This window comes from Vulpes lagopus, chromosome 2 (assembly GCF_018345385.1).
Source record: "Vulpes lagopus strain Blue_001 chromosome 2, ASM1834538v1, whole genome shotgun sequence".
Classification (NCBI taxonomy): Eukaryota; Metazoa; Chordata; class Mammalia; order Carnivora; family Canidae; genus Vulpes; species Vulpes lagopus.
This window is the reverse complement of record NC_054825.1, coordinates 35,400,450-35,412,870: the sequence shown is the minus strand read 5'-3', so window position 1 is coordinate 35,412,870 and position 12,421 is coordinate 35,400,450.

Genomic DNA, 12,421 nt, shown 5'->3' with positions numbered 1-12,421 from the left:
CACATCGGGTATCCTGCATGAAGCCTGGTTCTCCCTCTGCCTGTGTCTCTGTCTCTCTCTCTCTTTCTCTCTCATGAATACATAAATAAAATCTTAAAAAAAAAAAAAAAGAAAATCAAGGTTGGAAATTCTGGTTTATCTGCATGATTCATTCCCATATTACGATAACAGGTGAAAGGTAGAATTTGTATAGAGATCCGTGGAAGGCTATTGGCAAATTAAGTCATAGTAACAGATCTGAGATTTGTTTGTTTGGTTTTTGTTTTTATAAGAACTAATTTTCAAAGCCTATGTGTGTGGGAAGCTCATATGAAGAAAGACTGGAAACATGCCTCTAGCAAAACAAGCTGAGAAGGACACCTGGGTGGCTCAGTAGTTGAGCATCTACCTTCCACTCAGGGCATGATCCTGGGGTCCTGGGATTGAGTCCCACATCAGGCTTCCCAGAGGGAGCCTGCTTCTCCCTCTGCCTATGTCTCTGCCTCTCTCTGTGTCTCTCATGAAAAATTAAATAAAATCTTTAAAAAAAACAAGCTGAGAAATTTGAAAAACTATCATAAAAATGAGGCTAGAAAAGCCCCCATCCAGCTAGCCTTGGAAAGTGTCCACAGATCTTGAAGATAACCAGGATTCTGGGTGGAAAAATTTTACATTTATCATGAGATATCAAAGTTCATACACATACCTAAGATACAAGGTCCAAATTTTCACTACCCATACTTTGCAGGAAATCATGGTTTAAACATTACAATTTGGTCTAGGACTTGTGAAACCAATGGGACTGAAACATAAGCAAGCTCAAACTAGTTCATAGGAATAGTTCTACAACTCAGAGCACACAGGAATCACCGCCTCCAAACAAACTAAGATAACTTCACAGTAAAGACATTACAAACTGTACAAGGAAACAATCTACCATGAAGGAGAATTGGCAGATGCGACAAACAGGAGAAGCAGCATTTTCAAGGTCTGGAGAAAGTGCAGATCTTCCTCAAATTATGATGAATTACATTCCACTGAACCAATCATAAGTTGAAAATATCCAAGTCATAAATGCATTTAATGTGCCTCACCTACCAAACATCAGAGCTTAGCTGAGCGCACCTTGAACGTACTCAGAACACTTACATGAGCCTACAGTTGGGCAAAATCATCTAACACAAAGCATATTTCATAATAAAGTGTTGGGTATCTCAGGTAATTTATTGAATTCTACTAAAAGTGATAAACAGAATGGCTTTATGGATGAAGAACATTTCTAAGTGTGTCAGTTGTTTACCTTCACAATTGAGAGACTGACTGGGAATTGAGTTCACTGCCCCTGCTCAGCATTTCAAGAATCATAGAGCATAGCACCAGGCCAGGAAAAGGTGCAAATTCCAAATTCAAAGTATAGTTTCTACTGAATGCGGATCATTCTGTGCCATCATAAAGTCAAAAGATCATTAAGCCAAATCATCTTAAGTTGAGGGCCATCTGTAGATCCTCTATAAGACTATAGTAGTAAAACAAAGACATCATAATGAAAGAACACAACAGGATGTGAAAAGAATAGGCAGAGAACTATTAGAAATGAAAACATGTTTAAATATCAGATCAGACAATGTATGAAGAACTAATGAGCTAGTGGATAGATTTGAACAAATTGCTAATAATGCAGTACAGACAAATAAAGGGGTAGAAATTATGAAATAGAAGTAGAAATATGGAGAGGTAAGTAAGAACATTAATCCTACGTGTATCTAACATATTGAAAACAAAGTGAACTGGAAAATACAGGAGATGATTTTAAATAGGATTTTGCAATAAATGAATGTTCATAGATTGGGGATGTCTCAATGAAAAGGAAGAGGACCCGAGCCTTTAAAGAGGCAGGTAAATAAGAGACTCATGGAGAGTCTTGTAGGAATCATGAGGAAGAACAGAGTCAGGTCTCATATCAAGGGATACAAGGGCAGGGTGGTCCTTCAAGGTTAGCTGTTTCCAGAACACAAAAGAATCGGAGGTGGGCGATTCTTAACCACCCTGCTTTCCAGAAACACGGACCTCAGATAAAGTTCAATATTGCCACACAGGAGTTCTGAAGGACTAAGTAGAAAGAATAAGGAGGGAATTTGCAAAAAATAAAGTCTAAGAATTTTCCAGAATTGAAAAAAAGACATAAACCCTCAAAATTTTGGAGTATGCTTAGTCCCAAATAAAAATAAACAAAACAAAAGCCATACCTAGACACATTGTAGTGAAACTGCAAATATGAAGAAATATTATTAATTAGGAACATTTTTCTTGCTCTCTTTTTCTTTCATCTTCCCACATTTCTGTATAACTGGTTTCATACAGCTGAAATTATACTTTCTCTTATTGCTTTCTGAAATTGAGAATGTAAGCAAGATCTAAATCAGTTATTAAACTAGGAAGATTTAGATCACCTCTATACCAATTGCCCTTCTCTGTCTTGGGAATTTCTCTTTAGGACTTATTTTGCCACTGTCTTGGGCCTTTTCCTTCTCTCCTTACATTCACTTTCCTTCTCCAAGACTGCTCCCAAAAAAAACCCTGAATTTCCTTCATTTATTTGGCAACAAAATTTAGCCTTCTCTTCCTCTCCTTTTCTCTCTGTCTCTTTTTCTTTGTTTTCTCCCTCTTTTTAGACCAAACCTATTCCCAAAAGAGCTTCAATAAATTTCCTTGAGCAAAACAGCTCCCCTCATACAAACTATATCACTGCTCCGGTAGATGGAAGTTGCTGCCTTTGGAGGATTTTTTAATAATAAATAGCAATTCCCGCCCCCCCCCCACAAACAATCATTTGTCCCCCTTAATTTTCTAGTTCTGTATGTAGTACATACATAATAGTCTTTTAATTCACCTTTGACTCCTAATCTTCCATGCTGGGCCAGGGCAGAGTGGGACGCAGGAATAGGATAAAGATTCTCATATACACGTTGCTTTAAAGTGGAAAAAAAATATAAAGGATTTGTTATTTTTTAGGCCACATGAAAATGGCTAAGCTAAAGCAGCCACATCAAAACTATTCAGTCAAAATGTCATGTACACACATCATAGTAATAATCCTATCCTACAGATGGGTAAAGTGAAGCTCCAAGCATCCAAACTGAGTTCTCCAAACTCACATAGCTGGTAAGTGGTTGAGTTGGGCCATCAGCCCACATCTTCTGACTCAAAATACCATTCTTTTTTAGTGACACTTTGCAGCCTATAGAGTTTCTTTCTCAATTTAATAAGTTTCATTTTAACCCAAGGAAAAAAATTGAAAGTTATTGTAACTACATGTACTTTATATATTCTCCTAAGTGTCATGATTTGGGTAAAACTGGGAGTTCAATTCCTCTTCACAATGGAAGCTCCCAGCCGGTAAACAGGGAAAGAACTTATGCAATTCCTCCAGCAGAGCTTTATTTTTTTCTACATATAAATCAGCATGCAAAATCCCAGAGCAGTGTTGTGACTTTCATACTTATGGAAATCAGATTGGCCTCCTGCACTTTGAATAAAGTGGGTATCTTGATGGGTTGTATTATTTCCTGCATGTGGTGTTCCATCTATGCTGTGAGCCAACAGCACCACCTTATCAGGACAGAAGAGTGACTTTCTAAAGATTTGCCATAAAAACTGGTGCTATGAGACCCACCATCTTCCAAATCATCTACCTTGCAATTTGCCCTGGAGAACTTGGGCAAAGGGACAAAGACACATTGTCTTCTAGAATTCAACTGGAGATCAGAAGTTGTATGAAGCCATCAAGTGTAGTCATTCATTTGTATATTCAGTCATCCAACAAGTATTTAAACACCTATTATGTGCCAACACTGTGCTAGGTGTTGGGGATATGCCAAAGAGGAGACACAATTCCAGTCTTCTTGGAGCTTATAGATTAGGCAGAGAAACAGGCATGAAAAAAATACTGTAACTAACGCAAGTAACTCAAATGTCACTATCCCCACAAGCAGCTGCTCTTTTAGCCTCCTGTTAATCTTGATACTGGACACAGCATTGCTCTTCTTTCTAGTAAATAGATAGAAAATCCTCTCTACATTGAAAGCATTAACAAGCAATGTAAACATTGACCAATATTCTGTATAGGAGATGAAGAAGGAGTTTGGTTTCTGTGGTTACACACCTCAATGGAATACTCCAAATTCTCTTAGGAAGCGTCTGATCTCTGACCTGCATTTTTCCTCTGTCCTTTGTGAAGCAGTTCTGGACCTTGCTGTCTTGTGATCTCTATCTTTCTGTATGTTCACCCTGGAACTTTCTTATCTGCCCCCTAATTTCCCACCCCCACCATGCCGAGCAATTCAGCTCTGCGTTTGAGTTTGCCTACAGCCTCTCTTACTGGCAGCATCTCTGGGTGTAGAAAAGACAATGTTGTCCCCTGGCTAGAATCCACTTCCTCAAAAGAGTGTGTGTGTGTTGGGGTGGGGTGGATATAACATAAAAAAAAGAAAACCTGGTTGTGCTACTCTTACATAGGTAGTAATTATAATTGGGATAATTGGCTACAGAGAGAAAAACAGGTGTGAGGAGACTGAGTAAGAGGCCAGCCTGGCACGATGGCCAGGAACAGCTGTGCAATAGCAACCCACCACCCTCCTGCCATGTTAAGACCCTGCCTCCTGAGTCAGCCTGCATCTAATTGGGAGCAGCTACAATCACTGTCTGAATAATTCTCTGGAATAGAGTTTCTTCCTGAATGACTCGATTCACACGGGATGAGAAACTGTCTCTCTCCACCAGGAAGTGGAATAAAACAACTGACTCACATTTCACGCTTCTGTTTTTGCCAAGCATAGATGATAATGTCTGTTATTCAGATGTGGGCTAGAGCTGAATCTGCTTTGTATAACTGACGGATCTGTCTTGGAAGTTAAAACCTAGGTAGCAGGCAGCCAAGAAAGGCATATTGAGTTAAGTTCCTAGGTCCTAGATTCCAGTCAAATCCTGGAGTGTGGTCATTCCTCGGTCTGGTGATCTGGACCCATCTTGCATCTTGGACAAGGCCTGAGATGATCCTATCAATTCAGAAGTTTCCCCCCACCAAGCCATCCTCCCATTATGTCTCCTGGAGAAAGTACAAATCCCAGATACCCTTTGAACATGTCTGATATCCTAGATCTAAAGTATGGAGCATCAGGCTTCAGAGACCAAAGGTGGATGACACTTGTAGATGCTAGGGATGTCAGTATTGAGAACATACGGCAGAAGTCAAGCTCAGGGACTAAGTGGGAGTAAACACAACCACCAAAAACAAGAACAGTCCCCAGGTGTAGACTGCTGGACAGACACCAGGTCTATAGGCCCAGTACCCATGAGCTGCACTTTATTTGGAGAAATGCAGGGGCTCTGACCTGAATTTATGTGCCTCCTAATCACTGTTAATGATTAAGGGAGTCAGCCAGTAGAACCCTAATTTTTCCCTTTTAATATTATTTCCTAGTCATTTCTGTATGTAATTACATACTGGAGACATGATAGGTCTCCCAACTATCACACACACAAAAAAAGACCTGTGATTTATATGCATGTAATTATGCCATAGTGAGTATTACTCACTGTGTTCTGGGATATGTCCACACAATATCTAACATCACAATAAGTCTGTTGTACTATACTGGGTGAAAAAGTTTCTTCAGCTGTACCACCATCACCACTAGGGAGTTCACACATTCTCTCCACCCACATGGTTACAAGTCATGATCCTATTGTTTTAAAGACTATTGTTTTAAAGACACTTTTGACACTTTCTCTTGGTACTAAAAAAACTAAGAATTGACAAATTAAATTCTTTACTGGATAGATTCTGTAAAGCTGACATTTACTGAGCTTGGAACACATATTAATAAATCCTTACAATAACCACACAATATAAACACCTTTATTATCCTATTTTATAGAGAAAGAAACTAAATCTTAAAAAAAAATTTAACAACTTAGTCATTCAATAAATAAATCATTGAAAGTCATTCAATAAACAGGGTCATTCAATAAACCTGGACTCAAACCAAAGTCTAGGCTGGTGCCAAGCCCACATGTATAACCACCCTAATTGCTCTGGAAATGCATGTCAGATACTTTTATGAACTTTTTTCTGGTGTCTCTTGGGTTCGTAGTGTGTTGATACTGCTCGTTGGTTAGTCTCTCCTCCACAGATGTTATCATAACAATTGTTCCCATAGTTGGGAGACTCTTCATCAGTCTAATTTCATCATGACCACTCTCTTCCCTGACCCTCCTATCCTTGATCAAGTCAAGCTAGATTATTACTAAATAGTGGGTTCTGATTTTAAATTGATCATCTCCAGGAAATGCAAAACTCTTGATCAGTTTAGATGATCCAAGGCTGACCAAACCTGAACCTGAGTTTCATAGATGTGCAGCCAGTCAGCTTCCTGAGGTAGTGATCACTAACAATCACTAAGACATCACGAGAATCAGTCAGAAGTCTGCGTCAGGTTTGCCACTGAAGTCAAAGTGCCCTCAAGTGGAAAAAAAGTCAAAATGCCCTCAATTGGAAAAAAAGAAATATTTATCACACAAGAGGTCATCCATGCTGGTTACCTTTGTGATATTCTCTGGAACTTGAAAATTCATAGCTGTGCCACCAACCCTGGGACCTGCCTGGTAATAATGCCTGTGGGTCAGCTGAAATTCTTAAACTAAAAGGCAGTTTATTATTATCTCAATTGTAAACCTTTTATATTCAATATAAACCTTTTATATTCCAATAAGTTGTCCCTCTCTCCAAAAAAATCAAAAATTAAAGGTGAAAGTAATATTATAGAAAAGTTGAAAATTTTCTGAGCAACACAAAAGTCCAAAAAAGAAACTTTAAACATAATTTGAAGAGTATCTGTGATTATATGCCTATGAATTATTCCTATTCATTAGGACTATGAATGACTTATGACACTGAATTGTAAGTAATGGGAAAATAGTGATATGAAAGACCATTTCAAATAGGTTAAAATATCATATTAGATCAGGGAAGCCAGATTTCTCAATGTTTAAAGAAGGGAGTTAAAAAAATGGAAGTAAAGAATGCTAGAATCAACATGGTGCCTCCTGAGGTTGAGAAGGTAATCTCACTCAAAGTATCCTGCTACAGATTAGGCATTAATTATACAGGGTGGACACAGTAACTGGACAGAGAATTAACATCATCAATAATGGGACCAGCTGACTGCATGCCTCTTGGCATAATGCACAGAAGAGGACACAATATCATATTTGTGGTGTTTCTGCCCAAAAATACATGACCCAAATTGAATCACAAGGAAACTACAAAGTAAGACAGAAAAATCTCCTATAAAATAGCTAACCTGTACTCTTCACAAGTATTGAAAACATGAAAGACAAGGGAAGATAAAGTAACAGTTCCAGATTACAAGAGACCAAACAGACATGACAACTAATGCCATATGTGCTCCTGGACTGGGTCCTGGACCAGGGAAAATAATCACCACAAAAACAGCACTGAGACCATTGGAGCAATATAGATAGGAATTTTAGGTTATAGTATTACATCAAAGTTATATGATTCTGGTCATTGTGGTGTAGTGACATAAGAGAAGTCCCTACTTTTAAGGAAATACACAGTAAAGAATTTATGGATAGAGAATCATAGTAACTGTAAGACGTTTTTAAAAATTTTTTAATAGAGAGGGAAAGAATAAGAGCAAATAATAAGCAAATTGAGCAAAATACTGACCATTGGTAAATCTTGGTAAAGGGAATACAGGTATCTTTTGACTTCTGTGAAAGCTTGAAATTGTATTAAAATAAAAATGTTTAAATGACATATTCTATTTAGAGTATTTAATTAATCTTTTAAAAACATAGATAAAGAGTATATCACCCTCCTATTGATTTCCTATAGAAGCAAATTACCACAAATGTGGCTTAAAACCACATTAATTTATCATCTTACATGCCTGTTCTGGCTTCTAGAGGCTGCCTGCTTTCCATACCATTCCACCTCATCCCAACTTCTGTTTTCATCCTCTTGTCTCCTTTCCTGACACTGGTGCTATTGCCTTCTCCTAAAAACCTTTTGTGATTATGTTGGCCGCCCCCTAGATAGTCCATAATCTTCCCATCTCAGGTCCTTAATCATATCTACAAAATTCCTCTTGTCACAAATCCCAGGGTTAGGGTGCCTTTGGAAGGCCATTATTCTGTCCACCACAGAGTAATTCAGTTTTTAGTATAAAGAGAAACAATTCTATCCCCCTCCCAAATAAATGTTAAAGAATATTCAAAGAATTTTGGTTTGAAGAGGCAAACTCAGGCCTGGGAAGGGGAAGAGATGCCATGAAAACACAGCATACCAAAGGCACTATAATATTCGAGATCTTAAATCTGTTTTATTATTCTTATTTAGACTGTGCTTATTCTTATTTAGACTGTGCATTAATCTATTATATGATTTCATTCATAATTATTTTTAAAAACACATGGAATTAAAATGATAGATATTCCAAACTGATAAGGCTTACTTTCATCTATTAAGGCCTAGAGTATTTTTTTTTTTTAAGGCCTAGAGTATTTTAAAAACTTTCTATTTAAATGTTTTTGAAAAAAAATTTTTTAATAATTTATCTTCTTATTAGCGTTAATTACAGGGAAACATGATCTTAGTTAGCAGACCTAGCAACTAATGCCTTGAACCTATCTATGACAGAGTAATTATTACTTTGTCAATCAATCAAAGTGAACAAATAGAAGTTGTTACCATCAAAAATTGTGCCGAACCAAGTCAGTGGTTGTCAGGTGTTATGGGTGGGAGGGTGAGAGTGAATATGAATATAAAGAGACACCATGACAAAGTTACTTGGCGTGATAGACTGTTTTGTAAGCTGAGTAGAGCAATGGCTATATGAATCTTTAAAATTCATAGAACTGTGCGCCAAAATAAAAATGTCAATTTTACTTTATGATAATTTAAAAAGTAAGAGCTTAGTGTGTAATATTCAGGAAAAAAAACTATGCTATTTTGATCCAACAGTTTTAAATCTAGGAATTTAGCCCATGAAACATATCCATACACACACTCACATGTTCACAAATACAATGAGTATATTCACTGAAGCAATAGCAAGAACCTGGACCCTGTCTAAATGTTTATCAGCAGAGGACTAGTTAAACACATTATAATGCTTTCATGTATGCAAGTCATTAAAATAGACTTTAAGTAAACTAACATGTAATGAGATGTTCTTCCAGATTTGGCTAGAGATTGGGGTGATAAATAACCCACATACTAAAGGGAGTCTAAAGTAATCAGAGGTCACATACCTCTTCAGGACAGATAAGAAACAGCTAGATTGGCTCAGCTACTCAGCTGTCAGTACATAATTGCCTCCAATGCATACATATATATGCAGACCACTTTGGAAAACAAATCTAAGGAGAATGAATTTTCGGTCTTCAGATATCAGCCTTGTGGTGAATGCTATGGTTTCTTTTTCCTTCCTCATGAGAGGACTATCCCTCAAAAGAATTAAGTGGGGAAAAATACACAGAAATTAGAGGTGCAGGCAAGACAGGGGTCCTCACATTTACTCCCTGCTTGCATGCCTGCTTTTTCAGTAGAGCTGCTCATCTGTCCTCTATGTCTATCTGAGCAGAAAATAAAAGGAGACAAAGCCAGGCAGAGGCCACAGCCATGGAGCAGTCCCTCCATCCATTCTTGGGTGTGACAAGGACATGTGGGCTTCCTTAGCATGAAGCGATCTTTGGAATATAGCTTACTGGGTTCCCTATCCAAGAGGCTTGGTCACCAGAGAGAGGACCCCATCCCCCTGCCCCTGTAAACATGAGACGGTAGCATGAACTGTTCTGGAAAGGAGCTGAGAGGTAATTGGAGAAAGTTAAACCCTGGCATATTTTCCATACCAAAGAACTATGCCCTGAGGAGAATTTTCTGGGATCTCCCTGAAGAAGCCACACATGTGACCCATGAACAAAGCAGCCTTTAGAATTCAGTGAGCACCATCTGAACTCCCTAACAATCATCACCATATTCCTCTGCTTGGGCTGCCAAAACAAAATGCCACACTGAGTGGCTTAAACAACAGAAATTTATTTTCTCACATTTCTGGAGGATGGAAGTCCAAGATCAAGGTGCCAACAGGGTTGGTTTTATAAGGCCTCTCTCCTTGGCTTTGCATGGTCATCCCTCTGCACATGAGAGCTGCTGCTGTCTCTCTGTATGTTCAAATTTCCTCTTCTCATAAGGACATCAGTGAGACTAGATTAGGGCCTACACAAATGGCCTCATTTTAACTGAATCCCCTCTTTCAAGGCCTTATCACAAAATACAGTCACATTCTGAGGTACTAGGGGTTAGGGCTTCGACATATGATTCTTGAAAAGGGACACAATCCAGCCCATTACAATCCTATTAATAAGAGACACTTGCCTCTCTGACTGTCCCTCCATTTCATCCCAATGAAAGAAGTACAAGAAGAGGGCAGAAGAGTGAAAGGTGACCCACACCCTTCTCTACTCCAAATCCTCTCACTGAGGTCTGCTCTACACTGGCCAATTTGAGGAGGAGAATGAACATTAAACTGGATATAAAGGGCACCTGAGTGCTCAGCCAGATGAGCATCCAACTCTTGGTTTCAGCTCAGGTCATGGTCTCAGGGTCATGAGATTGAGCAAAACCCCATGTCGGGCTCTGCACTCAGCAAGGAGTCTGCTCAAGATTCTCCCTCTCCCTCTGCCTCTGCCCCTCCTCCCCCACTCCCACACACTCTCTCTCTCACTCTCTCTCTAAAAAATAAATAAATAAATTGGATGTGAAAAAAAATTGGAGGTGAAATTTAGTTTTAGACAACTCTAGACATTTTAATAATAAAAAGTGGCAGAAAGCTATGAGACCTACCCAAGATATCATTTCGTTCAATGAAGATTTCATGTAATACAATGGAAAGACATGATTGGAGAGAAAACAGCTATATTTCTGTTCTATTGAATACAACCTGTTTGATAAGCTAATCATAATATACATTGATATGGAAAGAAGTCCATGATATATAATATGCTGACTAAAACAGACTAGAGAATAGGTTGCATGTTAGGCTCCAACTTGAATTAAAACATGACAGGTGTCTATTGTTCTTGGTTGCCCAGTATCCTTTCCCTTGACTTTTCTAGTAACGGACACTTTCCTCAACAATGGGTTGTGCACATGACTCCAGCTGAGCCTCTTGTAATACCTCATGCCTTTCCTAGAATGATTGATTAATCAACAGATTGAACCAAGTAGAAACATGTCCTGGAATTTTTCAAACCAGAAGAACAAAGCCCCTTTCAATTCTGGTCACAAAGTTATAAGGCTTAGAGTGGGGAGCTGCTAATGGTCATATCACCTGACTTACAGAGAACCTGGTGATGTGGAAGATTAGGCTAACATGCAGAAAGAAGTAGAGATGAAGGACAAAAAAGACTGATTCCTGATGATGTTCTAGTCCTGGTTTCAATCATCCTGAAGGCCAATTCTACTCTTGTCTTTCCAAAATTTGAAGTATCTGTGCCCATTAGGTCTTTTCTTTTTCCTTAAGCCAGTTTGCTTTTATTCTTATCCCTTGAAACCAAAGAATCTCAAAAATAAAAATATATGTTTATGTGGTATAGTTAATATTCCATGGAAAATATCTAAAAAGATATACATAAAATTGTTAACAGTTGTTAATTCTGGTACATGGCATACTTCTTCTATTATTTTAACTTCTTTGCATCAACTACTTGTTACTTTTGCAATAAAACACATTTAGAAGGGGCACCTAGGTGACTCAGTCAGTTAAGTGTCTGCTTTTGGCTCAGGTTGTGATCCCAGCCCTGTGTCAGGCTCCCTACTCAGTGGGGAGTCTGCTTCTCCCTCTGCTGCTCCCCGCCTCACACTCTCTCTCTCTCTCTCTCTCAAATAAATAAATAAAATCTTTTTAAAATTTAAAATATAAAATAAAACACACTTAGGAAATTGAGAACACAAAATAGTATGGCACTGATGATAACCAAGAATAATGTGTGGCTATACATTGAATAAAATTGGGAGATATATTTAGATAATGGACTTTAGCTTAACATTCTATTTGCCCCCTTTCCATCTAAAATTGGTTAAACTCTTAATACAATTTTAAGAAGTAAACCTCCAGACGCCTGGCTGGCTCAGCGGTTGAACTGAGCCTTTGGCCCAGGGAGTGATCCTGGAGTCTCAGGATCGAGTCCCACACCGGGCTTCCTGCATGGAGCCTGCTTCTCTCTCTGCTTCTCTCTCTGCTTCTCTCTCTGCCTACATCTTTGCCTGTGTGTGTGTGTGTGTGTCTCTCATGAATATAAAATAGAATCCTTAATAAATAAATAAATAGGTAAACCTTAGCCCTACAAAGAGTAA